Source organism: Alexandromys fortis, unplaced genomic scaffold, assembly GCF_014885135.2.
Source record: "Alexandromys fortis isolate MF-2015 unplaced genomic scaffold, M_Fortis_MF-2015_v1.1 scaffold_32, whole genome shotgun sequence".
Taxonomy (NCBI): domain Eukaryota; kingdom Metazoa; phylum Chordata; class Mammalia; order Rodentia; family Cricetidae; genus Alexandromys; species Alexandromys fortis.
Genome location: NW_026067938.1, coordinates 8,728,099 through 8,752,604, shown reverse-complemented (window position 1 = coordinate 8,752,604; position 24,506 = coordinate 8,728,099).

The following is a 24,506-nucleotide window of genomic DNA, read 5'->3' as shown; positions in this document are numbered from 1 at the left end:
GAGGGAGAGGGAGAGGGAGAGGGAGAGGGAGAGGGAGAGGGAGAGGGAGAGGGAGAGGGAGAGGGTCAGGGGTCATGCTTCTCCTCCAAAGGCCGTACACACCTTCAGTGACCTAACTTCCTTCCTCTCTAAAGGTCCCACCAACTCCCAGTAATTTCAGCTAGAAACCAGGGCTTCGCAAGCATCAGCCTTTGGGGAAACACTAGGAAGCAAGTTTTACAGCAACGGAGGGAGAGAACGTGAGGAATGAGAGAATCCGCCGGAAGAGTTCCGAGGGGCCTGGAATCGAAACTTACACAGTCGCTGTGTCAGACAGAAGGTACAGCTGAGATGAGGCCAGAAAGCACCGGAGCTCTGGATGCTGGATCCCCGGAGCCCGTCTGCATCTCTGGCGGCAGCGCTCCCTGGGTCCTTGAATCCATGGTTTGGATCCATACGGGTGTTGCTGAACAGAGACTGGTTAACTGTGCCAAAAACTAACGGCAAAGGGGACTGAAGTGATGGACCGGAGACTTCAGGCTCGCTTTGAGCCTGCTCAAAGCGGAAGCGGAAGTGGGCTTATGGGCTAGGAGTTTTCCCGCGCAGAGACTAGCTGGGAATTAAGTGGCAGCAAAGCCAGAGAGGACAAAACAGGCCAGTACAGGAAGGAGAACAGAGAGAAAGGGGCATGAGGGATTCTTCTTGGATTTCATCACTCCAAGATGAGGAAAAGCCGGGCAGTGGTGGCGCACGCCTTTAATCCCAGCACTCGGGAGGCAGAGGCAGGCGGATCTCTGAGTTCGAGGCCAGCCTGTTCTACAAGAGCTAGTTCCAGGACAGGCACCAAAAACTACAGAGAAACCCTGTCTCAAAAAAAATCAAAAAAAAAAAAAAATGAGGAGAAACTCATACCATAGAGAATAAATAGACTGTTTTCTTCAGTCCTCTCAGCTTAGCGATACGAGAAGGGAAAGAAACCCTGACTTCTGATTTATATTTAGTGTTTATCTGGATTGAGATGTGTCTGTTGCATATTAATTTTATTTACTGTCTCACACGGCGGAAGTTATCTTCATTGCATTTATTTAGTTATGATCCTGGGCCTTATGAGAAGGTCAAGCCTGCCTTGCACATGTGATCCGCTTGCCATAGCTTCCAAGTGCAGGGATTGTAGGTGCATGCCATTGTACCCAACTGAAAACAACCGTATTCTCTGAAGAGTGAATTGTGGCTCAGCTGACAGGCTCTAAAGTGAGTTCCATAAGGTCAGCTGAAGGTGAACTCACAGGGTACTGGTTCCAAGGCAGCTGGATGTGGGCACTTGAGGAAGAATTGCGTTTTCTGAGACGTCACCTCCTAGAACATGAACGGACTGGAATAATTCCTTAAGATGCGTTCAGGACGACTGTGCCGTATTTCAAATAGCAATGTCTGCGGACATCATCTTTCTGATTTGTCAGTGGAGATGACAGCATCTACTCATCTGCATTATATCCTTGGAGAATTATTGTGAAGAATGGAAAAAAATAATGCATATAAATGTGGTTTATAAGTTGAATGATTGAAAGACCAAAATACTTTTTGAAAGTGCTGGGTAAGAAGAGAATTAAAATCATAGGGTATGGGACTCGGAAGCTAAGGAAACAGGAAGACAGGTAGAAGGAGAGGTGACAGGGAGGTGAAGGGTGAGTCACAGGCAAGAGGCATCCCTCTTCCACTGTCCACCACGATTCTGCAAACACACGCATCCTGTTCTCTAATCACAGTCAAGCCCACCACGGTCCTCAGCAGGGCAGGTCCTGTTTGCCCCTTCCTGGAAACCTGTGTTCTCCTATGAGATGACAGCGTCCATCTGCTGCCAGCATGGTTACCTCCAGAGCTGCCAGCGTGGTTACCTCCAGAGCTGCCAGCATGGTTACCTCCAGAGCTGCCAGCGTGGTTACCTCCAGAGCTGCCAGCGTGGTTACCTCCAGAGCTGCCAGCGTGGTTACCTCCAGAGCTGCCAGCGTGGTTAGGTAAAGTGTGATGGTGAGAAAAGCAGGCTGAAACATAGAACAGAATTTAGAGCAGCCACAGAAGATCACTGTGAAAGTCATAACTTGGGTCTTACGTATGTTAAGTGAATGAAATTTGAACTTGAGATACTCATAAATGGTTGTACATTTTGAAAGAATTATATGCTACTATAGCAATAATCCTCTTTTGAAAATCTATTTTGGTAAACAGTTTGGTTTATTTGAAAAAAAAATATATATAGTATATATATTTTTTAAATTGGGTTAAAAAATTATTTTCCTGTCCTTAGTTGTGACAGAGGAAATCCTCTCAATGCGTAAAGCGAGTGGCTTCGCCTGGATCCCCAGCAGTGAGCATCATGAATGCTAGTCTGTTGGGTGCTTGCTGTGTACGGAAGTCTCAGGGTATCTGTTCTGTTGATGAGTTCTTTAGTTGCTACAATCTTATTTTGAATCAGATAAGCTCTGTGTTTGTGGCCCTATGGTTCTATTTGTCTGTGCAATTTTTTTTCCTCTTAATTCTTTCCCAAAGAAAATGCAGGCTATTTCTATCAGAAGCTCAACAAGAAATGATTTTAAGATAAGAAATCCAATGAACAGTCCATCTAGTGGAAGCCAAGCTGGGCTTTATTAATGCCACGGCACCATATGCAAGGAGGCCCCCACATACATCACGACCTCCAAGATGCATGGAATGTTCACTGAAGGCTTTGTAATTGTGTTCTAACAACTGTGTCAAGTTTCAGAGATTCATTTTTCTAACACTCACATCCTTGATCATTATAATTGCATTTCGGATCCCCAAGACAGCCAGATTCATAATAAAAGTAGCGGAAGTGTGTCTAGAGACTCTAAAAAAAGATAAATAAATAAAAAAGGAAGAAAGCCCAGAAACAACATGCCTTGCGGGATGTCTCCAAAGCCTGCTGTGTGATCAGAGCCATGAGCAGCCCACAAGAGAACTTGAAAAATCTACTTGACGTGAGAAAGGCCAGTATGGAAGGCTTGTCAAATGGGGTGTTCCTTTGCCATCTGAGAACGCTAATTGCTTTCCCTTGTTGGGATCCCATCAAGGTCTCTGCTCTTCCCCACACCTGCACTCTCCATGTGGAGGGAAATTGCTTCACCCTTTCGAGCATCAGCCTTTGGGTTTTAAATCACAGTGACTGCAGAGCAGGCCTCGTCCTCTCTGCATGCCCGGACTAGATTTTATCAGGAAATATTTCATCACATTCTTTTCCTGTCATTAGAGTCAATTATCAAGTATATTTATGCATTCCTTTGTATGAAAGTGTAGTTTGGGCCTGAAAAGGGTCTGAGCAAAAGGGCATTTTTAATTAGACAGCTTATGTGCCTCCTGACTCAGAAGTGGCTACATCAAATTACATAGATCTGCTCGGTTCACAACAGCCCCATCTCTGGTACCCGGCAAGACTAGGATAATAGGGTTGAGGAGTCAACGGCACTCCACGCGACCTCACACGCAACCAGCCAAATAGCCAGCTGAGCTGGGCGCCCACAGATTATTATCGGTAATGATGGTTAAGGCAAAAAATGGTTTGGGCACAGCACCCCGAGCTTCCATTTTGGCAGTTAGAGTAATCTTGTTGTGACTTGTAAACTTTGCACTCCGTGTGCAGAGTGGGTTTTTTTTTGCATAAATTATATGCAGAGCTGAATGTCATGTTGTATATCTAATGGCTTCATGGGTGTTGTCTAGAAGTTTGAACTGAACCTTCTAGAAAAAGAAAAAGAAAAAGAAAAAAATCAAATGAGCATTCCTAAATTTATAGGTAAAAGAAAAGGAAAATATATTTCTTCACTAAACCGAAGGAAGAACTTTCTGGAAGCTTTCACAGTGTGTACAGTGTGGTGAGGACTGGTTTTTACTCCTTCAGCTACAGCATCTGGACTGTCTTCTTTGAAGGCGTGTCTACCCTTTGAGACAAAGCTCCCTACCACCATTGAAGTTGAAAAGGACTCTGAAAAAAACCTCAGCTCTCGTCACACTTCCTAGCAGTTAGGAAGCGTGACCACAACGGCTCCTCCTGTGGAATGGTACACTCCCTGACTTTGAACCAGTGACTGAAAGGGAAAGATGATGGAGAGTAAAGGGCTACTTACTCCTAAGCGCCTGGCCTCAGAAGCAGCCTTTTCATTCAGTAGCCCATGTTGGGAACATTAGCAACGCAAACTAGAGAATGTGTTGGTTGCAAAAAAATTTCCCTGCCTGGAGACCTGGGACAAGGAGGAAGGAGTTATATTTGTGAGCTCTCCTAACACTTGGTTTTTACCAGATAAAGGCAAATCTCCAGAAGCTTGTGTCTGCATCTTCAATAGCTCAAACATTTCCACTTTAAAGAAATTGTGCTTGAATTGGGTATGGAGCTGTTCTCTTTGTCACCAGGTCTCTCTTGCAGTAATAGAGTCTTAGCTCACTTCTCTATAAACTCTAACTCTGGATATGTACATACATTTAATACACATTATTCCATTGCCTTTAGTAGCATGTATCTATGAAGATAGTGACTTCATTTAAAGCCCAACTGAAGAAAAATTATAATTTAATCTAGAAGCGTTTCAATTATAATGAGAACCAAAACAAGGGTGGTAACGGCTCCTATTTGTATTCAGCTGTAGGAGGTAAAACAACATCCTCTCTTCCCTCTCAAGGGTCCAATAACTGAGTCTATAAGACGAGGCTGGCAACAGGCTGGTTAACAAGAGAGAGATACACAAGTGCATCATAGCACATTACAGAAAACTGAGCATCCCGTAACCCAGTGAGATTTGGACGTTTACAAACCTTCTTTTTAGGGACCAAGAAGTAATGGCTGTAGGAAATTGTAAAAGAGGAGTAGATCCAGTTCTAAAGGAAGGTAAAGGGATCAAAGGAGAAGAGAATAATCTGGAATAAAGTTCAGTGGGACTCTGTGTATTAGGCCAACCCCAATCTTCTTTTCTGCAAGTTCCTTTTCTTTGTTTGGGAGCTTATGAGAAGCTGCTCACAGTGGTTGCCCTTCCTCTGAAAGTACTTCCTTTGGATGCAGGAACCTCCAGGAAATCCTCCCTGCCTCTCCTCCCCTAAGTGCTCTCAGCCTCAAACCCAAAGTAGCTTATTTGGAAGTTTCATTTCTGAGCCCCCAGACTACAAGTTCTAAATGATGTCCAGCTATTTCAAATGAAAAAAATGAATAAATCATTGCAATAATCAGAAATAGAGGGGCAAAGCATCCACTGCCATAGGCAAATGTTACTATATGTATATAAAACCTTAAATAAACTGTTATCAAAATAAGGAAAATCAGAAGTTACTAGAGACGATATCAGAATTTTTAAAGTGAAGAGGATTTTAATGCAATAATCAGAGGTCACAGAAAAATATTTTTAAAGTAAGTTATCAGAAATAATTTTAGTAAAAAATTGTAATTAGTACTAAATTAGTAAAAATTTACTAAAACATATAAGACCTTTATAGAAAAACTCTAAACACTGTAAATGGTATAAAAGAAAACCAAACAAATGAAAAACTAGACAACATTTATTGGTGTTGAGATTCAAGTTTGTATATGACTCAATTCAGTGAGGTTTCCTGGAAATGAAATGAAATTACAATCAAAAATCCCACTGTAATCATTATGCATTTATATTATTTAGACACTATATAAAATACATCTTCCTTTCCCTGATTACCAATGGAGTCAAGGTCACCATGCACACTTGGTTATCTAACTCATGGCTTCTCTTCTGTGATGGGCAGAAAAACAAGCATACCAAAAAAATATTTGAAGAGTAAGGTAGAAGTTATGCCCTGTAAGATGATGATGCTTATTCCATGTTATTAACGTATACCATACTAGGGAAAAGATGAACAAAAGAGAAATAAAATAACTAAAAGTCCAAAAGCAGAATTATGTGTATAGCAGTGCTGTGTGACTGACCGTGTGACTGGCTAGGTGGCTGGCCCCTGACATCCTCCTCTCCTCCTTTTCTCACTCCTCCCTTTTGTGGAGCCTAGATTTCTCCTCCTATTTATTCTTTCTGCCTGGAAGCCCGCCTATCTGTTTCTCCTGTCTAGCTATTGGCTATTCTGCTCTTTATTAGACCAATCAGGTGTTTTAGACAGGCAAGTAACACAACTTTACAGAATTAAACAAATGCAGCATAAAAGAATACAACACAGCCAGGCAGTGGTGGCGCATGCCTTTAATCCCAGCACTTGGGAGGCAGGGGCAGGTGGATCTCTGTGAGTCTGAGGCCAACCTAGTGTACAGAGTGAGTTCCAAGATAGTCAGGCCTATTTCACAGAGAAACTCTGTCTTGAAAAACATAAACAACAAAAAGAAAAAAGAAAAAGAAAAGAAAGAAGAAAGGAAGGAAGGAAGGAAGGAAGGAAGGAAAGCAGCACATCTTTGCATCATTAAACAAATATTCCATAGTATAAACAGATGTAATACATCTTAAACTAATATTCCACATCAGAGAAGGTACACAAGTACATGACCCTATTAGTCACACATCAATACTTTAAATTTAAAATTTATTGCATGCAAAAATGGAACAAAACTTCTGTTATTGCTTTCTAAGACCAGAATCTCTATTAGCCTTGAACCCACAATCTTCTGGGTCCAGGCATCCACATGCTGGAATTACAAGCATCTTCCAAAGAGCATGGCTAAAATCAACTTTTTGGGTTTTTTTGTTTTTTGTTTTTTCGATTTTCCGAGACAGGATTTCTCTGTAGCTTTGGAGCCTTTTAAGGGGGAAAAAATTCCAAAAACAAGAGAGGAGGAGGACAGTATGAGCTTGTCACTTCTGTGAGTCAACCAAGAGAATTGTATTTTTGCTATCAGTCATCTAAGTACCTATAGAATTTTTCAGAACTTTTCAAATTCTTGCAAATCGTGAACTTGGCTTTCTAAGACTTCTTTAACTTGATTTTTAACTGCCTTTTTAACAAATGTTTCTTTGGTTTGCCTGGATTCTGGCTGCTCCCAAAAAGATTGGCAGGGAAAATTTCGTATTCCTAAAGGTTACAGTATTTTGAGTCAAAGATGTCTTAAGACTCTTACTCATTCCTCATTAAAAGAGGGAAAAAAAACTTTAAAAAATGCTTTTGAAGTTGCTCCGTTCTACTCCTTATGCACAGGCTACATTTAGGCAAGGATGCAATTAGAAGGCTGGTAGCTGCTTTCAGATCCTAACTCTGCTGGTCCTGAGAGCAGCTCCTGTCACAAAAAAACCGTCCCAGTCATTCTTGGCACAGCCATTCAGAGCGGAGCGCAGGCCACCTTTAACTACACACATGCATTTAGAAAATGTTGCAGAATCCGTGCCTTCTTACAAAGTCAACATGATACCAAGACGTGGGAATCTTAGCAGGAGAACGGCATTTGGGCATTGTCACTAACTGCCTCTCTAAATTCTTCTGTTTAACAACAAGCTCTCATATTTTCCACTGAAAAAAAAAAAGCACCAATGCTAATAATAACTCAGTATATCCAGCAGGATTCTCACAGCTACTCAAAATCAACACAGCCGACTTGCAACTAAGCCTCCAAGACAAGCTCTACATGTCACCTAAAACTAACAAGGAGAGTCGAACTCACTGCTAAGTCCCCCAGATCTGAATGTATTTCATTAATATTACCCACAGTTCCCAAGATAAAACAGGAAGACAAGATAACCATTAATGAGTTCCTAGTCAGAGGCCACATTCAGTCCTCAGTACTGAGATCAGATTCTTGGGGTTCAATTATATGGATTCTGGAAAGTAAGAAAAACAGATGAAAGAACGTTTTCTAAGCAACTCTGGAGAGCTAGGCTGACACTCGGGCAGGAAATTAAGTACATCCCCATGCATCATCCATGAGTAGAGTCTTGAGATGCAAAAGAATTGTAGGGGAAGAACCAACAGGCTGTGGAATAATAAGGCAGGTTGAGGGGAAACAACATCAAACGGATCCATGGTGAGAAAATCGTAAGCAGTAGCTGGTTATTCAAATAGCAAACCAATGTAGCAGAGAAGGAGTAGCCTCTCAAGGGTCTGTATGCACATCTTTGGTGTTTTAGCCACATGCTACGGAGAACATAGTCATTTTAAATTTAAAACTTTCATTTGAATGTTTTTCTTCCAACTGAAATATGAGTTTTTTTCCCCTGAAGAAATGCGAATGTGAAAGAAAAGGAGGATGAAGATTTGGGACTACTGAGAACAGAGTGAGCTTCCTCAGAGGAAAGCAAGTGTAGCAGGAAACACAAACCACAAAACACTGAATCAGACCACTTTTGATTCAGAGAGCAAACAGGAGCAGTAAAGCCAGAATTGTGAGACAATGGGATAATGACTCTCGAATGTCTGATGGCATAGTTTGCATTTTGGGTACTCAGCAGGAGCAAGAATCATCCCGGAGGAGGGAGGTCTCCAAGGTAACATTTTTGAGGTCACAGTAAGTACCTGAACGTCACCAAAAGGCATCCTCACGAAAGCAACCTCCCTCATCCCCACCCCACCCCCTCCAATCGCCTTCCTTAATTTCCTCATATGCATCAAACTCTCTCCCCAAGTAGGGTCCTGTACTTCCTGTTCCCTTCACCTACAGTTATCTCCACATAATGTTTTAAGTGGCTGGCCCCTCATACTCAGGGTCCAGCATATAATGTTGCTGCTGCAGTGAGCTCCTTCATAAACATCACTGCTACTAAAATAACTCATTAAAGGACTCTTTGTCTTCTCTGTAACAAGCACTGTTCTATGAAAGTGTGTGACTTACACATTTTGTTCACTAAGAATTGCTAAAAACTTAGGAGTTCTGTTGGCCTTTTCCATGAAGGTGTCCAAAAGTATTCTGAGCACATTATAAGCTCCACATGCATGTGCATAAATTAACAATTTATGCAACGAAATAATAATTTAATGTGAATAAATTAATAAGTGAAAGGTTGAGAAACTGTGTGTGATAATTCCCCAACGTAATTTTAGAAAGAGCACTGTCTAACATGGAATGAGTAGTTCACATGATGGGGAGACTTGTACCACGGATGCAGCTGCCTTGAATTGCCTTCTACCCAGAGACCTCAGGAAGATGTACAGTCAGTATGAATTTACAAAGAGTAGCAACAGATGCAATGATGGCTGTATTAAAGTCCAGAAATCATTATAGATACATTAAGCCAAGAGGCATGTGAAACCGAGATATTAATTGCTTCAAACTCATCAAAATGACTAAAGGAATGGGCTCTATACTGAGCTTCCAGCAATGGTGTGTATGTTACTAACTGAACATTTTAGGAGAACCATTATTTTTCAGGTTCTAGAAGGGAAACTCTTAGGACACTGACAGTAGTGTCTGTGGGTTCAAGAACACATCAGAACTATAATCTGGGGATCAGGAAGCCATCAAAATCTCAGCCATTACAGCATGCTGCGGGTCCTAACTATCAACATAACTAACGATCAACATAACATAACCGAGAATCACCTAAAAGGAGCCTCAACTGAGAAATCACTTTATTAGGTTTCTCTGTGGGTAGTCTGTGTGGGGTTATATTGATTGTAGACAGATGCAGGCAGCCCCAGACCACTGCAGAAAATGCTGTTTCATGGGTAGGCAGCCCTGAGCTATATAACAAAGCTCACCAAACATGAGCCAGGGAGAGCGCCAGCAGGCAGTCCTTCCTAATGATGACTGCTTCAAACTCCCGTTTTAGTTCCTCAACAGTGGCCTGTCACCTGAAAGTGTAAGCCACATCAACCCTTTTTCCCCCTTTCCCCCTCTGAGCTTCTTTTGGCCAAAGCGTCTTACTCAGAAACCGAAGCTGGAGCACTAGAACTCTGACCTGTCAAGTTCAGTCACCTCTGATGCAAGTGCCTCTCCACAGTCACAGATTTCGAAAACCGAGCATCATCGTTTCTAGTTTCCGTTTCCATAGTAATGGTGCACAATCAACAAAACACATGGCTCCCAACAATAATCATGCTATTTTGTTTACTGTGTGGGTCTGCTGTATGACTCCACTCTTCGCAGGTTGGGGACTAGCTGATCTATGGAAGTTGAGATGGTGTATGTGTGTTTCTTGTGGCCAGTGCAGGCAGGGTTCCAAAAGCAAAAACCAACTTAAAAATGTGCAAGATTTTTTGAGTTCTAGGCATGGACCAGACGCACCATCATCCCACAGCATTTTGTGAACTGAAACAAGGCCCACAGACAGGCCACATTATAGAGTGGAAAACAGACCCCTAGCTCCTGATGGGAACAACTGGAAAATCACACTGAAAATGGAGCCATCATGAGAGCCATCAAACAATGTGAGATTCCCCTCTGTATGTTGTGAACACCATTGGTTAATAAAGAAACTGCTTTGAGCCTATAGCAGAGCAGAACAGAGCTAGGTGGGGGAAACTAAACTGAATGCTGGGAGTAAAGCAGAGTCAGTAAGAAGCCATGTAGCCCTGCAGGAGACAGATGCCAGAACTTTACCCAGTAAGCCATAGCCTTGTGGCGATACACAGATTAATGGAAATGGGTTAATTTAAGATATAAGTTAGCCAGAAATACCCTTAAGCTATTGGCCAAACAGTATTGCAAATAATATGGTTTCTGTGTGGTTATTTCAGGCCTGAGCATCCAGGAACAAAGAAGCAGCTCTCCTACTACAATCAAATGCCCAGGCCTCCACAGACACCAGAGTCTACTGCAGTAAAGAACTCAGAAATAACCACACACAGTGAGAATGTGTTTGGATTTTTTATTGTATTCTGCATAATTTCACCCCTCCAAATACTGCATGATTATTGCTATGTCACATAAACCTAATTTGTATTTAGAACAATAGGTATCAGATACCTTACAAAATGCAGTTTTTATCTTTCAATTTTCCATGGCACACCATAGAAGATTCTCTAGAAGAAGGCAGAAGACCAATTAAGCGAAAACTGGTCATAGTCAACATAGCATTCAATAGGCATTTCAAAACCTACTAAGCCACTTACACTCCTGGTCACCTTACAACAAAAATCTTCTTCTCTTCTTCCATGGAAATCCTGCCTTGACTCCCAGGAAGAACTACAGCTTTACTCTCCATCGCTGCATATTTCTGACCCTTGCTCATTATTCCAGAAAGCTCCAGTCTTCAAAATATTGGAAACAGTACTGAAGTCAGGACCCACAAGATCTGCACTGTCTTGCAGACATTCTCTTTCCAGTGCCTGTAGTTTTGAAATGCATCCAAGAGCATCCCTTCAGGCCTTTAGAGTAATTTACCTTCCTGAGCATCCCGGGGAAGATGGAATTAGTCTGATTGTGTCTGATCTGTCATGCTATCCGTTTGTTGACCAAATCAGCGCACTGCCTGGAATTCCAGCAGCAACTGGAAATGCGCATCTAACATGAACTGGCTTGAGCCCAGTTAACTTCTTGGGAGCATGCCTGGAATTGTTGGAGCCTTGATATTTGCCTTTTTTGTTGAAAGCAGATGTTCCCCACAGCACCCTCTCACAGTGAGCTGACAAACCGGCTTGCCTGACAGTTCTATAGCATGATTTTTGTGGTTTCACTCTCTCGGCATATTAATTCTGACTCTATAACAAATAGCTTTTCCTGTGTTCTCATTATTACCCCTTTGTCTCCTCCTGGGAAGTGCATTTATTTTTTTTTAAGCAGGACATATTATTTTCCCATATCCCCTTTCTTAAGTCTTACAGCTATATAATTGATTATAACAATGATTGTAGGGCTAATTTTTACTCAAAAAAATAATTTTGGCTTTCCTGGCCTCTCTACCATGAGTTTAGACTTATTTCCTATGGGGGGAAACGATGTTCTTTGATGTGTCCTTTGGTTTATATTTGAATACCTCCCCCCACAAAAATACCTAATAAACTTGAGAAATCAAAATGCCCAGTTTCTGGATGAAATATTTCAGCTACCTAAATTGTAACTCCACACAAGTATTCAAGTAGCTTCTTTAATCAAGACTTCACAAAACAGTGGTTGGAGCTGGGTCCTAGAAATTCCCTCAATAATTACTTTCTGGTTTTGCTCTCACAAGTACAAAGAATTGTGTAAGAGAAACTCAGAGGACAGCACGGTGAGAATGGAATTATAAAGGCCAAGGTCAGACCTGCTACTGCCTCAGGACATGCAAGTAAATGTGCATGCGTGCATGTGTTCTCTCTCTCTCATGTGTGTGTGTGTGTGTGTGTGTGTGTGTGTGTGTGTGTGTGTGTGTGTTTATACTTACATAGACTCACTCACACACACTCCTCAAGCAGGTCATGTTTGCCATTGCTGCGATATCTCAATAGCATCCATCTGAGTGGTTACATCAGGGAACATCTGCTGTGTTCCCTAGCTGCTCCGGGAAGATAAAGACATCCTAAATGAGTTAAACAGCTAACCCCAGGCACGAGGTCCTGTCAAGTAACTTGTCTGCTCCCGTCATTTTTTCTTTCATACATTCTCAGTTGCTTATTAAACATTACACGATCTTAAAGCATGTTTTTTAATTAAAAGTATGCTTCTTGGTTCTATACTTCATTTTGGTATTCAACTACCATGTATGGGTACTTAATTTGTAGTTGTCCTTTCAAAGGTTGTTTTACGATCAGGATGAACCCAGAGAGATCTGTTAGCGTCCCACATGCTCCGTACATGTGAGGCGATTAATGTAGGCTCCACTAAGAGTACCATAAATAAAGCGTCCAGAGTTGATCTCTCTCACTAGGACAGCGGTGTGTTTCTCTCTTCTTCGATACCAACTAAAGAACCGCAAAAATACAGAACCCAACAGAAATGATATGCAAAAATTGCAGGGTGTCGAAATAGATGCCATGGTTCTTTAGCCAGTGTATCAGCTTTATCCCCACGCCCAACGAAATCCATTTAATAGCCCTAACTCTTACCTCTTTTTACATCAGTCACCTCCTTCATCATCAAAGCAAGCGCCATCACCTCCAACCCAGAGAACTCCCGAGAGCACTGTTCAAAAGCATTAGGGGGAGGAGAATTGGTGTCTTCCATGATCTCTCTGGGAGAAAAGGCAAGAATATCTCTGTTATGGCAAGGGGAGATCATTGGCTGGAGGACTCACATAAAATAAGGGAAAATACAGGAGAAAGGGGGCATGTAGTCATGGGCACAGTCAGATGGTAGAAATCCTAAAGACAGAGCCAAGTTTGCCTTGTGTGTGTGTGGGAGGCTGAGCCTTGGACTTACAAAAGCTGAACTCCAGGCTGATAAAATCACGAAAGGCAAGAAGATTCTAGATAATATTTAACAAAACGAGAATAAAAATGACTTTGTGTCTCCTAGCGATGCATTTTTTTAGAAAAGGCAGAAAGCACATGGCCTGGAACTTTTGGCCACAATGCATGAAGCTTCTCCCAACAAATGCAATCATCGTAAGAGACTACGGTATTCCTTGATTCTATATCAGTTTTGTGAATTTAAAATTAAATATCAACAGACGTGCTGGGCAGTGGTGGCACACACACCTTTAATCCCAGCACTCGGGAGACAGAGGCAGGTGGGTCTCTGTGAGTTCAAGGCCAGCCTGATCTACAGAGCAAATTCCAGGACAGCCAGGGCTACACAAAGAAAGCCTGTCTTGACAGACAAAATAAATAAATATAAAAATAAAAAAGCCACATGAAAAAATTACCTTGATACACAAAGAAAGCCTTTCTTGAAATACTAAATAAATATATATAAAAATATAAAAAAAAGCCACATGAAAAAATTACCTTGAAAACAGCAGACAATGAAAATTTAGACTTTGAAGCTCTTTGGGTATTGAATTATTGGAAGCAAATTTCTTTCTTTCTTTTTTTTTTTTTTTTTTTTTTTTTTTTTGTTTTTTTCGAGACAGGGTTTCTCTGTGGTTTTGGAGCCTGTCCTGGAACTAGCTCTTGTAGACCAGGCTGGTCTCGAACTCACAAAGATCCGCCTGCCTCTGCCACCCAAGTGCTGGGATTAAAGGCATGCACCACCACCACCCTGCGGAAGCAAATTTCTTAAAAATTGTTTTGTGTCATAAGAAGCTGGGCAAAGTGATGTGTGCCCATTGCCCCAGATACTCTAGAGGCATGACAGGATAATCACTTAACCTGGGAGTTAAAGACTCAACATAGGGTCTGGAAGCAAAAAGGGGGGGGGGGTATAAGAAGGAGGGGAGGAAGAAATAAGAGAAACTGAGGAGAGGAGGTGGGGAGAAGGGAGGGGAAAGAAAGAAACAGGAAAGGAAAGACAAATTTATGGAGGTATGTTTTGGAAATAAAAATAAATAATCTGAGCCGGGCGGTGGTGGTGCATGCCTTTAATCCCAGCACTCGGGAGGCAGAGGCAGGCGGATCTCTGTGAGTTCACGGCCAGCCTGGTCTAGAAGAGCTAGTTCCAGGACAGGAACCAAAAGCTACGGAGAAACCCTGTCTCGAAAATCCAAATAAATAAATAAATAAATAAATAAATCCACAGGAAAAAATGTAAAATGTTTGGACACAAAATTTTTTCAAAAGCCAGATTGAAAAATACACAATCCTAAATATGTTGAGATCTGTACACTGAGGGGTGCAAAAGTTCTTATGAATTAGTAGGAATGCAGAAAAGTTATTTAATAGAGATAGAGGATCAGAAAAGAGATTTAAACAAAGGAAGGCTAGAACCAAATCATCTGAACAAGCCCAATTAGAGGAAATGAACAAAACACTAAAGATAATATTGCTTAAGGAAAGTAGCAAAGAAATCTTTGGTTGAAAAGAAATAGCAATTTTCTAGTAAAGCGAACTAGAGAAAAGCTGATCCTTAGAACATGTGAAATATTAATAATAATAAAAATAAAGGATAACCTTACAGACAGAATGAGAAGCCTGGAGGTGAAGTTCAGGGCAGAGTAGCTGCCTACGATGCAGCAATTCCTGCATTCCATTCCCAGAGAGCGAGAGAGAATATTAGGACTGACCACCAGCATAAGAATAATAACAATAAAAACCTTTCAACTAACTTCTGAACAAGAAATAAATAAAAGCCCAAATTCAATGCCTTCAGATAATCAGTATACAAAGAGAAAAATATTTCAATCTAGACTTGAATTATCTCCCACAAATACTTCTGTTAACAACGTAATTCTTTGTGATTCTATTAATCAGTAATAAAAATAGCCCAGTGAAAATAAGAAAAGTCTATGGATGGGAACCTTACATAAGAGAATATCCAAATAATCAATAAAAGCACGTGAGATGTTCAAGAGCCCTTAGGCAGCAGAGTACGAATAAATGCAACATGGAGTCCTTCTGCATCCCTATCAGACTGGCCAAACCTAACAAAGCAGACAATGCCAAGTGTTGGCAAGAGTGAGAACGCAATTTAAAGTCTTGTTTATTTCATCTATGAATGTAAATTCCTGTAGCGAATTTGGAATGCCGTTTGGCTGCATCTACTACAACTAGACATGTATATATGCCTCCTGTGAACCAGTAATTTCACGCCTACCAATATACCCCACAGAATACAAGGCTTATGTTCTCTAAAAGAAATACACAAAGGAGTTCTTAGCAGCTTTATCCATAAAGCCCAAAACTATGAGCAATCCTAAATTCATAAACAACATAGAAATAAATAATGGCCGATCATACAATACAACACTGTGGAACAATGGAAACAGACTGAGCTACAGTCGCATGCCACAAGAAGAACCTTACAGAAGTTGAACAAAAGAGGCTGTAATAGGTTCTCCCTGATCCTCAGGGGTAAGTTCCAGGACATTCCACAGATGCCAGAAACAAGAATAATACCAAGCCTTCTCCTTTCTTCTGTGCCTATACAACTGTAATAAACTTACAATTATAAATTAAGGACAATAAGATGTTTTTGACAGCAACTAATAAAAACAGGACAATCACAGCTATATATTGTAGTAAAAGCCCTGTGAATACGATGTGTGCGTCTCTCACAGTTCCTCTCTCCCTCCCTCTCAACATCCTAGGTTTTGCTGTTTTATATTTTAAAACACAGTTGACTCCAGCTAACCAGAACCACCGACAGTAAAACACTACTTTCCAAAAGGTTCTGTGTGTAGAGGTCAAGATTTCATTGCTGTGAAGGTGACTAAGTAATCTTTAGACACAGGGGTCAAAACAGTACTTTAGGGAGGAAAACCCTGGGAGAAGAAAGAAGTCTGAAGAGGTGTTTGACATTTTTATACTTCGATGTAGGTGGTGGTTAAAGGTGTCTGCCTTTTTTTATATGTGTCTGTGCTTACATACATAAAATTCATTCAGCTGAGTATTTAAGATATTTACTATTTTGAGTTTGTTTGAAACAACACAGATGAAGCTATTTTCAGATTTTTCTCATTCAATCATCATTTTTTTAAGAATTTCAGACATGAATACCCTGTATTTGTATTATTTACACCACTCCAGTTCCTCCTGTGATCCCCACAACCTCTCCTACCACAAAAGTTTCCAGGATTCATATCTTCTTTCATAATTTTATATACATACCTACATGTATACACACATACATGCATATAATCTACTGAGTCCAAATAATGCTGCTTGTACATATATCGTCTTCATGGTCTTAGGACTTTCCCCTTAGGCTTGGATGGTCAATGAGAGGCCTCATTCCTAAAGAAAACTGATCCAGCAGCAGCAGCCACAGTTTGGATGTAGCTCTTGCTAGGGGTGGGGCCTTGTGAATCTTTCCTCCGTCCATGTTAGAATGTTGATTGATGGATGTGATGCAAGGATTGTACAGGAAACCACATTGTGGAGAGTTCAAGATTGTAAAATCCCCTGTTGTGTTGAGAAGACAGCATCACAAACCAGTCCTTCTGGCTCTTACGATTTTCTGCACTTTCTTCCGTATCGTTTCCTGAGGTTTGAGGAAAGGGACTAGGTTATAGATAGATGTCCCATTTGGGGCCGAGAATTCCACAGTCATTTGTTGTGGGATATTTGTACACTGTGGGAAGATGCCTTGCTGTGATTGGTTCAATAAAGAGCTGAACAGTCAATAGAGAGTCAGGAGATATAGGCAGGATTTCCAGGCAGAGAGAGAGGAAGAGGAGGAGGAATCGAGGGGCAGGAGAAGCTAGGAGACACAGAGAGAAATAAGGAGATTCAAGATGCAAGAGAGTAATGCCATTGAATATAATATAGATTAATATAAATGTTAATTTAAGTTATAAGAACTAGCTAGAAACAAGCCTAAGCTATAGGCTGAGCTTCCATAATTAATACGAAGTCTCTGTGTCATTATTTGGGAGCTGACTGGTGGGACAGAAAAAGACTCGTTATAGTCATTTATTCTCTATACTTTGGCCAGTTATCATTCTCTGTAATTGTTTTTCCTTTGGCAAAAAAAAAAAAAAAAAGTTTATTTGATGAGAAGAGAGAGCTGCCTTTGTCTACAGGTAAGGATAAGTATTTAAAGACTATATTAATATGTTCTTCTTTAGGGCCTATTTCCTTTCTATCCATGTCTTCTTGGCTAGGTTTGCAGTACTAGGCGTGTGTTTCCTTCAACTGACTAGACTTTGAGTCCACCACACAGCGAGCTGTTGGTTACACCTAATATATTAGTGCCATTGTGGCGCTGGGCACATCTTGCCAGGGCATTCATTACTGCATCCCACAGAATTTACAGGTGGGTAGGACTAATAACTTTTCTCCCTGGCAGTTTGCACTGCACCTCTGACACAGTGAGAGCTAGGCTTTATTTCAGGAAGGAGGCGTCCAGATCGGTAACAGCTTGATTTCTCCAAGCCCTGTGCCTGAAATGCCTGATGTTGCAATAATAGAGTCCTATCTCCGAGTTCTGGAAGCCAACCAACAGCAATAATATTTTTAAATGTCTAAGGAGAAACTACTACAGATTTATGTGAAAATGCAATAATTTAAGAAAAGCAAAAACAAACTTGTAAGAATGAATCAAAGAGTCATTGATTAAAGACAAAATTGGAAGCAAAGATTGCAAACTATGTAAATAGATACTATTTCCATAAAACTAAAATTTTAATAAAATGGTACAAAATTTGTCATGGGGTGATCTGAATTAAATTTTTTGTAATCCCAATAATATTTTACAAAGGGATTAGTTTCTTATGCATAATAAATGAATTAATTTTGATTAAATGATAATCACAAGGCTAACAAATAAAGAACCTAATTATCAAACAAAACTCAATTGATGTTGGTTAAGTAAGCAGAATTATAAAAGATGAAGGAGATTTTGAAAGGCTACAGGAAACCAGAAACGAGTCCAAAAATACCAGGAATGGAAACAAATGCAAGTACATTTAATGTGGCAGCTATATCAACTGGAAAACAAATCAGGAATCTAATAACATGCAAATCTGCAAATACTAGAATAAAAATACATATTATTAAAATACTAAAGTAAAGAAAGTTTAAGTCAATGACAGAAAAATAAGCATAAAATACTTTATTGAGAATGCTTCTTGGCCTTTTAGCTAAGGTCAAATATAAAAGACTTTCTTGAGAAAGAAAGATCATTATAATATACTGTATATTTCTATTTATATATTATTTCTGTAGCATGTATCCTACAACAATGAGAATATATGTATATAATGCAATATGTGTGTTAGATAAATATAATACATGTATTAATATATTTAATATCATCTAATATACATTTAATACATATTTATATGTGTATATGATACATTTAATAATATATAATATACAAATATATTAGAAAGACTAAAAATGCTAGAACTTTGGGTTGTTCTTTCTGAACACTGGCAGTACCCTCAATCCCTGGTAACTAAAACATTTCAATATGGTCTCAGAAATTAAGCAGTACCTGCTATTTTCAGCGCAAAGTGAGAGGTACAACCTAGCCATATTTGAGAGCTAGGCTTCCAGTTTATGACCCAAAAAAAGTCTTGTGGGCTATTTGTATGTGTTGGGGCTGGAGGTTGTTTGTTTTTTTTTCATGAAAGAGGTAAGCTGCACAGCTTGCAAACCTGACTGGGAGGAAATGGGAGTGAGCAAATTTGCTTTCATTCCTGGAGCCTGGGAGGGCAGCTACAGATCCCCGCCTAGAAGAAAAGCTAAGCGAGAAATTTGGAGGACGTTTAATCTCCTGTTATATGAGTCCCCTGATAAGAAAGTTTCCAAAACTGCTAAGTTCTCAAAGGCCCATGTTTTCTGCGGCACCATCAAGAGGAAGTCTACGGAGAGGAGAAAGCAGCGTCTGTTTCATGGTCAGTCAGTGCAGAAGTCAACAGGGAAAGGTGTCAGCTTGCATTGGGGAAGTGATGCTGAATGCCTGACGTCTGAGGAGAGATGAAGAGGGCACGTAACACTCTAGCGCAGCTAAGCATCTCCCCAAACAACAGACACAGGGACAGCCCTCAACGTGTCTAGACGTTAGCCTAGTTGTCAAAATTTAACAGATTCACTTGTGCAATCGTGATGGATTATACAATAAGTAACACTGTCTATGAAAATTAAATTTTTATTGTCTATACTCATAAGGTGATGATGTATCGACTTACTATTAGCAGAGGAAGCACAGCTAATCACTAAAGAGTATGTCACTGTAAAAACTGGATGTACTTGTAAGTCCCGATCTCTGGCCTCTGGCCAGCCCAACCTTGACCCCTACCCAGAGGAGGGACAAGATAGCCCACCAAAACCTTGACCACTCCCCCAGCCTATTTAAACTGCTTTCCGGATAATCTCATCACCCATAGTCCTGTTAGTAACAATAAAACTCATTGGTTCATCAAGTTGGACTTCCTTGGTATCTGTACTTTGGTCTGTCACGGGCTCCCTACTTGAGTGAAGAGATGTGTATGTTACATGTCACCAAGAAAAGTCTTGTCCCATAGTAGCAAGGTAGAGCTGTGACAAAAGCTTCATGAGGAAGGGGATGAGAGTTAGAGAGTTAGATTTTGGCCACAAGAGCTTTGCAAGATAAGCTCCTCCTCCGACCTCAGACCCTTTCCTGTAAGGAGTAGGGATCTATCAAAGGCAGCTAAATATCAAGCTTTGTCTTAGATTTACATTGTGGGGAAATCTCTCTGACAAAGAATAGCAAATAGCCTGCCTCAGGACCAGTGTGAGAGATTTCTGCAGTGGTCTTGGCAGGGACCAATGAGGACTTAAAAGAGAAATGCAAGGTGGGACGAAAGAGAAGATGGATAGGAATGATATAGAAAGGGAAAATCGCTGCTCTTGACAGCTTATTTCGTTTCTAGGGGTAGAAGGGTAGGCATTCTGGGTAACTCACCAGGTTCTGATTTGAGGTTCCTCATCCAACAACTGGAGCATTTTAGGCAGGGGAGCGAAAAATGAAGAAGATGCTCTCCACTAGGGACACGTTCACTATGAGGACAACCCCAATCAGAAGCAACATGTCAGACAATGAAACAGAATGTTGTCCACAAATATATTTAAAACACGCTGTATTTAAGACTCGGAGATGTTTGCCTCCACAGGTAGCAGGTGGCAGCAGCTTACAGGGGAACAAAGAAGAAACAAAAGAGGCAAGCATGGGACCGGGAAGATAACAGCATTTCAAGGACCCACAAAGAGAGAAAAACAAGGAGCAATGTCACAGAACCCCAGAACAGAAGAAGAATGGGCCAAGAAGAAAGGCACAAATCGTTTAGAGAGCGGTCCTGCTGCTTTGTTAATTAGATCCCAGCAGTTTCTGGGGGCGGGTACTAAAGCAATGTGGAGAAGCTAGGAACAAAGAATGAGGAGGGGAGAAAGAGCAGAGACAGAGACGTCCTCCCAGCAGAACTCTTTGTAAAAGCTTAACTGGGAAGTCAGGGGAAGACAGTCGGTAGAAGGGCTCTGAGGATGGGGGAGGAGTTCCTTGGCCTTGTTTCTGTACAGAGGTCACCTGTTCACAAGGTAAGTGCTCAGTTACACAAGGCGAGCAAGATGGATTCGTTTTCCTTCGAGGCATCTGTTCGGCTCTGGGCAATGGGATATACTTGATTACAGTAGATGCTCTAATTTCCTTCGGGCATAAATTATCTCTTTGAGTGAGGATCCTCTTGAAGTGTGTGCCCTGTTTCTCGCCAGTGACAACTCACATTAATGAGACCATTGGGGGGTTAATGTGTGCGGGCACCTTTTCAAGCATCCGACAAAGATTATCTTAAACTGTCATAATAACCCTATCGTTTCTTTAGACGTGGGGAAAATGAGTAACTCGACCCAGGTCAAGCAGCTAATGCGTGGCAGATCCAGGATGCGAAGCAGGCAGCCTGTGCTCCGAGCTACCAGCCAAAAGCTGCCAGAGAAAAATGAGTGTCCTTGACGTGGTCTGATGTTTCCGTCTGCTTTCTAGACGGCAGATACTGAGAGGAGCAAAGCCTACCTAGTCACCTGACACAGAGTATTATTCGGTACATTATCAGATTCTATCCTTCTAAACATCGTGTTTGGAAATCAAAATCTCCCCACAATGTGCCCAGTGTTCCCCTCCATAAGCTCTCTCGGAGTCGCATTATGCCTCCCCAGGGGTAGGGGTGAGGAACTGTGAAGACCGTTCACGCTCCTCTGCACGCATGAGGTCAGAAGCTATGCCTTTGCCCACTATTTCTTCAGTTGCCCCGCCCTGTTTTTCCCACAGAGTTCTAAACATGGCGACCTGCCTTACTCTTCTCCCTACGTCTCCTCGTTTCACTTCTCCAGGCCAAACAGACCATCTGTCTGCCTGTGTTCCTTCCTTCCTTCCTTCCTTCCTTCCTTCCTTCCTTCCTTCCTTCCTTCCTTCCTTCCTTCCTTCCTTCCTTCCTGTCTGCCTGTCTCCAAACCCTGAATTCCAACTCCACTTTGCATATAGTAATTAATCAAAATCTTATATTATTGGGAAGAGAAGAAATTTGGAAGCCGGGAGTGGTAGCTCAGATCTGGAATCCCCAGTACCTGTGAGATCCCAGTCCCTGGGAGGCTGAGGCAGGAAGATTGCTGTAGGTTTGAGGGACACCTGGGACACATAGAAAGTGACTCCCTGGAGCAACAAAGGAAGATGCTGTTTCAAAAGCAAAGCAAGCAGCAGCAACAACAAAAATAAATAAAATTTTAAAAAGCAAAGCAAAAGACAGGGTATTTAGAAGCTTCATTTCCTTCTTCCTAAAACCTGGCTTCAAAGATCAAAGATGCTGTGTTGCCTCATGTGCCAAGAATTAAGCTTTGTGAGTTAAAACTACTAAAATCTTGGTTCTAGGCAGACTGGTCCTCTCACCCCTGGAGCAAGAGCTCTCAAAGCTTAACCACAGGCAGGAAGTTGGAAGAGAACCTGGTATCACAGAGGAAAGGGCACTGACTTAGTGTCCTGAACATTGCCCATAGATCTACCTGTAACTTTCCTTCGGATTATAAACAAGCAAAGAGCTTTTGGAGATCCTGTCTCACTAAGCTGTTCTTTCTTTGAGCCCAGAACCCAGCCTGTGCTTGGTCACAGATTTCCATGCTATTATTTTATTATAACCCTTTTTTAATTTTTGCAACTAGAGGAGGAGAGACTTGAGCTTGTCAACATCTTTCATCATGGGGGAAAAAAGAGATTATTGTAATGGGGTACTTTTATTCAGGAGCAGAGCGGAATGGCTTGTCTGCTTTCATGAGACGCACGCAAATGAGAAATTTAAGACTGCATAAGCAAATATTTTCATTACATGAAGAAGACGTATCTTCCTTGCAGGAGTTCAGCTTACAGATTTAAAGAGTCATAAAAGAGCTACTGGTATTATTTACATCACTAACATGCATATTCCCACTTTAAAAGGTGGCATTCATAATTATTAGAAGGCTGACTTCCCTATCTACTTTAATGAATCACATAATACTCGCATGATTTATGTGTGTCTGTGCACAGCATGCCAGGGACTCGTGTATCTCATGGCTGCTTCTCTTAGTGTAAATCAGGAAATCATCCTCCAGCTCACACAAATTACTGGGGGAAGCAATGAGACTCTAATAGATTAGCAAAGAAGGAATGCCAACAGGCATCTCACACAAGAGATAAACAACTAGCAAATGTAAGAGAACATGGCTTCTTTTGTACTAAAGAAGAGGAAACAAAAAGACCCACAGTGCGGGCTACTAATGGTCATTCAGAAACACTTGAAATGACAAAGCCCATTTATAATAAAGTTAAATGATGATATAATATATGTATATAGTTGGTAACATTATATATCAGTGTGATAACCTTAAAAAACAATTTGTAAATATACTTGAAAACCACATGAGATTCATACATCTGGGCCAAGCAATGCCAACCTTGGGAATGTGTCTTAAGAAAATTAGCTGAAATCAATTAGGGTACTAAGACACTAATTTAGAGTTGGCAAAGGTTTGCTTGAAAGGGCCAGATAATAAATATTTTAAGCTATCTGTCACATTTATTCAAGTATGGTATAAAAACAATAAATAATGCATAAATAAGTGTGTATGGTTATATCCCATTGATTTAAATAGCTTATTTATTTATTTATTTATTTATTAATTATCCTTTGTGGAAATAGGCTCTCACCATGTAGCTGGCTTCCCTCAAATTCACAATCTTACCTCAGCTTTCAGAATGTTAGTATTATAGTCATGAACTATCAGGTTTAACTCAATGGATTTTTATTTGCAAAACTACAGCACCTGGTGGATGAGTCAGACCCCACTATATAAGATTGCTTATTAGTGACAAATAAGTAAAGGGAGGCAAATCTAAAAGATTCAAAATTAGAAAAAAAGTAGTTTCATAAATTATGACAATCAATGCAATGGTTTCTCAAGTCATCATTAAAAAAGTAGTAATTACAAAAATGACAGAAGGGTGGGACTTACAAAAACAAAACAAGATCCAAACTTTATATACGAAACGAGATTATAAATACATAAAAGCTCTGTTCCTGCAGAAGAGAGAAAAAAAAGCTAAGGGGAATATACAAAACATGTAAAATGATGTTTTGCCATAAAGGGAAATATTTTGTGGTTCTTGTTTTCATTGCTATTCAAAATGGCTTCGCGTAACATAGTCTTTAAGTGCTGATAAATGCATTGTGTTGCTTTGCTCACACAGCATCTGATTTTGGTTAGAAAAAGTGGAGGGGAAGCGAGGTAGGGGATCCAGTAACTTCTGTAGTTATAAGGTGAACACACGTAGCTTCAGACCACTGGTGAGCGACCAGCCTTCATCCATCATCTTGCAATGTAAATTGGCCAAAGATAATAAGATGAAAAAATATTTGCATGATTTAAACAAGTCAATACTCACTGCCATCCACCTAACTCAAAGGTCTGTGGAATTAGTGGCAAATTAACCTTGTCACCACACACAAAGGTGGTTCAGATAGTGTGCATTAAGTCCTTGCTAGAAGCCTTTTGTAAAACAAAATTGATATTGATCAGGAATCGTGCCCATTCCTAAAATCATATTCATGAATATTTATGCTACCATTTACTACTTATACTACCCCTTCATCCTCTGGAAACACATCTCCTAAAACTACAATAGTACTGAAGCT